The sequence below is a fragment of the Ovis canadensis genome, chromosome 6, assembly GCF_042477335.2.
Source record: "Ovis canadensis isolate MfBH-ARS-UI-01 breed Bighorn chromosome 6, ARS-UI_OviCan_v2, whole genome shotgun sequence".
NCBI classification, from domain to species: Eukaryota; Metazoa; Chordata; class Mammalia; order Artiodactyla; family Bovidae; genus Ovis; species Ovis canadensis.
The window spans coordinates 94810969-94817040 of NC_091250.1; the positions used below are offsets into that span (position 1 = coordinate 94810969).

General features: G+C 40.4%; 1 non-coding gene across 1 annotated transcript; it reads left to right on the plus strand.

Annotated features, from left to right (window-relative positions):
* Positions 1–4808: 4808 nt before the first annotated feature.
* On the plus strand, positions 4809–4915 carry LOC138443057 (U6 spliceosomal RNA). Its single transcript, XR_011257983.1, has one exon. It is a non-coding gene; the product is annotated as a U6 spliceosomal RNA (small nuclear RNA).
* Positions 4916–6072: the final 1157 nt, after the last annotated feature.

A 6072-nucleotide genomic window follows, 5' to 3' on the forward strand; every position in this document is an offset into this window, starting at 1 on the left:
CTGTACAAGAAACTCTTAAGAGTATTCTACAGCACCACAGTTCAAAAGCATCAGTTCTTTGGTGCTTAACCTTTTTTATGGTCCAACTCTCACATCTATATGTGACTACTGGAAAAAAACCTAACTTTCACTATATGGACCTTTGTTGGCAAAGTGATGTCTCTGTTTTTGAATATTCTGTCTAGGTTTGTCATCTTCCTCCAAGGAGCAAGAGTCTTTTAACTTCATGACTGCAGTCACTGTCCGCAGTGATCTTGGAACCCAAGAATATGAAGTCTGTCACTATTTCTACATTTTCCCCATCTATTTGCCATGATGTGATGGGATTGGATGTCATGATCTTAATTTTTTGACTGTTCAATTTTAAGCCAGTTTTTTCACTCTCTTTGTTCACCCTCATCAAAGAGGCTCTTTAGTCCCTTTTTGCTTTCTGCCTTTAGAGTGGTATAATCTGCATCCATCTGAGGGTGGTGATATTTCTCCTGGCAGTCTGATACCAGCTTGTGATTTCACCCAGCCTGGCATTTCACATGATGTACTCTGCATATAAGTTAAATAAGCAGAATGATAATATATGGCTTTGACATACTTCTTTCCAAATTTTTAACAAGTCTGTTGTTCCATGTCCGGTTCTAACTGTTAACTTCTTGACCTGCATACAAGTTTCTCATGAGGCAGGTAAGGTGATCTAGTATTCTCATTTCTTTAAGAATTTTCCACAGTTTGTTGTGATCCACATAGTCATAGATTTTAGCATAGTCAATGAAGTAGAAGTAGATGTTTTTTTCTGGAATTCTCTTGCTTTTGCTATGATCCAATGAATGTTGAAAATCTCTGGTTTCTTACCTTTTCTGAATCCACCTTGTACATCTGGAGGTTCTCAACTCACCTGCTCGTGAAGTTTAACTTGAAGGATTTGATGGATTACCTTGCTACCATATGAAATGAGTGCAATTGTGCAGTGGTTTGAACAATCTTTGGAATTGCCTTTTTTTTTTTTGGATTTGAATGAAAACTAACCTTTTCCAGTCCTGTGGCCATTTTCCAAATTTGCTGACATATTGTGTGTATCAATTTACCAGCGTCATCTTTTAGGATTTGAAATAACTCAGTTGGGATTCTATCGCCTCCACTATCTCTGTTAATAATAATGTGTCTAAGGTCAAATTTCATTGAGTTAGACAAGCTGTGTTCCATGCGATCAGATTGGCTAGCTGTCTGTGATTGTGGTTTCAGTCTGCCTGCCCTCTGATGCCCTCTCTCAGCACTTACCATCTTACATGGGCTTCTCTTACCTTGGATGTGGGGTATCTCTTCACGGCTGCCCCAGCAAAGCACAGCCACTGCTCCTTACCTTGGACTTGGTGTACCTCCTCACAGCTGCCACACATGAGCTTGGGCGTGGGATAGCTCTCCTCGGCTGCTGACCCTTACCTTGGACGTGGGGTAGCTCTCCTCAGCCACTCCTGCACCATCACTCAGCTGCCACTCCTATGGCAGAAAGTGAAGAAGAATTAGAGAGCCTCTTGATGAAATTGAAAGAGGAGAGTGAATAAGTTGGCTTAAAGTTCAACATTCAGAAAACTAAGATCATGGCATCCAGTCCCAATACTTCATGGCAAATAGATGGGGAAACAGTGGCTGACTTTATCTTTTGGGGCTCCCAAATCACTGCAGATGGTGATTGCAGCCATGAAATTAAAAGACACTTACTCCTTGGAAGGAAAGTTATGACAAATCTAGACAGCATATTAAAAATCAGAGACATTACTGTGTCAACCAAGGTCCATTTAGACAAGGCTATGGTTTTTCCAGTAGCCATGTATAGATGTGAGAGTTGGAGTATAAAGAAAGGTGAGCACAGAATTGATGCTTTGAAACTGTGATGTTGGAGAAGACTGTTGAGAATCTCTTGAGCTGCAATGAGATCCAACCAGTCTATCCTAAAGGAGATCAGTCCTGGGTGTTGATTGGAAGGACTGATGTTGAGGCTGAACCTCCAATATTTTGGCTACCAGATGTGAAGAGCTGACTCATTTGAAAAGACTTTGGTGCTGGGAAAGATTGAAGGCAGGAGGAGAAGGGGATGACAGAGGATGAGATGGTTAGATGGCATCACCGACTCAATGAACATGAGTTTGGGTAAACCCTTGGAGTTGGTGATGGACAGGGAGGCCTGGCATGCTGCGGTTCATGGGGTTGCAATGAGTCGGACACAACTGAGCTACTGAACTGAACTGAAGGCCAAATTGACTTCACACTCCAGGATGTTGGGTTCTAGGTGAATGACCACACCATCTTGATTATCCAGGTCATTAAGACCTTTTATTTGTACACTGCTTCTGTGTATTCTTTCCACCTTTTCTTAATCTCTTCTGTTATGTTCTTAATGTTTCTATCCTTTACTGTGCCCATCCTTGCAATAAAAATGTTCCCATGATATCTCCAATTTTCTTGAAGAGATCTCTAGTCCTTCCCATTCTGTTGTTTTCCTCTGCTTTTGCATTGTTCATTTAAGAAGGCATTCTTATCTATCCTTGTTCTTCTGTGGAACTCTGCATTCACTTGGGTATGCTGTTCCCTTTCTCCTTTGCCTTTCATTTCTGTTCTTATCTCAACTGTTTGTAAAGCCTCCTCAGACAACTATTTTGCCTTCTTGAATTTCTTTTTCTTGGGAGTGGTTTTGGTCACTGCCTCCTGTAGTGTTATGAATCTCCATTCATGGTTCTTCAGACACTCTGTTTGCTAGAATGAATCCATTGAATCTATTTGTTACTTCCACTGTATAATCATAAAGAATTTGATTTAGATCATACCTGAATGGCCTAGTGGTTTTCCCTACTTTCTTCAGTTTAAGCCTGGATTTTGCAATAAGAAGCTCATGATCTGAGCCACAGTTAACTCCAATTATCCTTTTTCCTGACTGTATAGAGCTTCTCAATCTTCAACTGCAAAGAATATAATCAATCTGATTTCAGTACTGGTCATCTGGTGATGTTCATGTGAAGAGTTGTCACCTTTGTTGTTGAAAGATGGCGTTTTCCAGGCCCACTGTGTTCTTTTGGCAAAACTTTGTTAGCCTTTTCCCTGCTTCATTTTGTTGTCCAAGGCCACACTTGTCTGTTATTACTCCAAGTATGTTTTGATGTCCTCCTTTTTAATTCCAATCCCCTCCGATGAAAAAGACATCTTTTTTTTTGGGGGGGGGGGTCTTAGTTCTAAAAGTTCTTGTAGGTCTTCATAGAACCATTCAGCTTGAGAACTACTGAGTAGGGCACAGACTTGGATTGCTGTCATGTTCAATGCTTTGTCTTGGAAATGAACTGAGATCATTCTAACATTTTTGAGATTGCACCCAAGTAATTCATTTCTGCCTCTTTCGTTGACAATGAAGGCTACTCCATTTCTTCTAAGGAGTTTTTATCTACAATAGTAGATATAATGGTCATCTGAATTAAATTCTCCTAGTCTGTCCATTTTAGTTCACTAATTCCTAAAATGTCAATGTTCACTCTTGCCATCTCCTCCTTGACTATATGCAGTTTACCTTGATTCATGGACATAACATGCCAAGTTCCTGTGCAATGTTATTCTTTACAGCATTGGAATTTACTTTCACCATCAGACATATCCATAACTGAGTATTATTTCTGCTTTGGCCTACCCTCTTTATTCTTTCTGGAACTATTTCTCTACTCTTCTCTAAAAGCATATTGGACACCTACCAACCTGGGGAACTCATCTTCCAGTGCCATATATTTTTGCCTTTTCATTACTGTTCATGGGGTTCTTGAGCAAGAATACTGGAGTGGTTTTCCATCCCCTTCTCCAGTGGACCATGTTTCATCAGTATGCTCCACCATGACTGGTCACCATGATGAGTCTGTCTTTGATGGCTCTGCATAGCATGGCTCATAGCTTCATTGAATTATACAAGGCTGTGACCCATGTGATCATTGTGGTTAGCTTTCTGTGATTGTGGTTTTTGTTCTGGTGGCTCAGGCATTGCGGTTGTTGCTTCTGTATGCATTCTGAAGAAGGAGAATAAGAGGCTTGTGCAAGCTTTGTGATGGGAAGGACTGGCTGTGGGGAAAGCAGCCTTGCTCTGGTGGGCAGGGCCATGACCAGTAAGTCTTTAATCCAATTTTCTGCTGATAAGTGGTGCTGTGCTTCCCTCCATGTTAGTTGTTTGGCCTGAGGAAGCCCAAACCTGAAGTCTAAGGTAGGGCTACTGGTGCATTCCAAAAGGACTTATGCTAACATGCCCCTTCTAAGACTGATGCTACTAGGTCCCCTGACCCTGCAGCAGGCCAGTGCTGACCCTTGTCTCTGCAGCACACACTCAAACACTCACAGACATGTCTACCTCAGTCTCTTTTGGGGTCATTACTTCTTTCCCCCGGTCCTGGTACACACAAGGTTTTGTTTGTTCTCTCCAAGAGTCTTTGTTTCCCCTAGGCCTGTGGAAGTTCTATGATCAAATCCTACTGTCCTTTAGATTTGTCCTACAGGTCAAATCCTGTAGCCTGTCAGTCTCCCTTGCCCATGGAATTTTCCAAGCAAGAATACTGGAGTGGGTAGCCATTTCCCCTCTCCAGGGGATCTTCTTGACTCAAGGAATGAACCCTGGTCTCCTGCACTACTGGCAGATTATTTACCGTCTGAGCCACCAAGGAAGACCTTTTAAATATATGCATGTGAATGCACATGCTAAGTTGCTTCAGTCGTGTCTGACTCTGCGACCCCATGGACTGTAGCTCATCAGGCTCCTCTATAGATGAAATTATCCAGGCAAGAATACTGGAGAGGTGCTCGCTTCGGCAGCACATATTCTAAAATTGGAACGATGCAGAGAAGATTAGCATGGCCCCTGCACAATGATGACATGCAAATTCGTGAAGCATTCCATATTTTTAACAAATTCTAAAGGATATTCTCTAGACAGGAAACATGAAAAGGGTGTATAAACCCGAACCCAAAACAATAAAGTAAATGGTAATGGGATCATACTTATCAATAATTACCTTAAACGTAAATGGGTTGAACGCCCCAACCAAAAGACAAAGACTGGCTGAATGGATACAAAAACAAGACCCCTCTATATGCTGCTTACAAGAGACCCACCTCAAAACAAGGGACACATACAGACTGAAAGTGAGGGCTGGAAAAAGATATACCACGCAAATAGAGACCAAAAGAAAGCAGGAGTGGCAATACTCCTATCCGATAAAATAGACTTTAAAACAAAGGCTGTGAAAAGAGACAAAGAAGGCCACTACATAATGATCAAAGGATCAATCCAAGAAGAAGATATAACAATTATAAATATATATGCACCCAATATAGGAGCACCGCGATATGTAAGACAAATGCTAACAGGTATGAAAGGGGAAATCAACAATAACACAATAATAGTGGGAGACTTTAATACCCCACTCACACCTATGGACAGATCAACTAAACAGAAAATTAACAAAGAAAAGCAAACTTTAAATGATACATTAGATCAGTTAGACCTAATTGATATCTATAGGACATTTCACCCCAAAACAATGAATTTCACCTTTCTTTCAAGTGCTCATGGAACCTTCTCCAGGATAGATCACATCCTGGGCCATAAATCTAAACTTGATATATTCAAAAAAGTTGAAATTATTCCATGCATCTTCTCTGACCATAATGCATTAAGATTAGATCTCAATTACAGGAGAAAAACTATTAAAAATTCCAACATATGGAGGTTGAACAACACACTTCTGAATAATCAACAAATCACAGAAGAAATCAAAAAAGAAATTAAAATATGCATAGAAACGAATGAAAATGAAAACACAACAACCCAAAACCTGTGGGACACTATAAAAGCAGTGCTAAGAGAAAAGTTCATAGCAATACAGGCATACCTCAAGAAACGAGAAAAAGGTCAAATAAATAACCTAACTCTACAACTAAACCAACTAGAAAAGGAAGAATTGGAGAACCCCAGAGTTAGTAGAAGGAAAAAAAATCTTAAAAATTAGGGCAGAAATAAATGCAAAAGAAACAAAAGAGACCATAGCAAAAATCAACAAA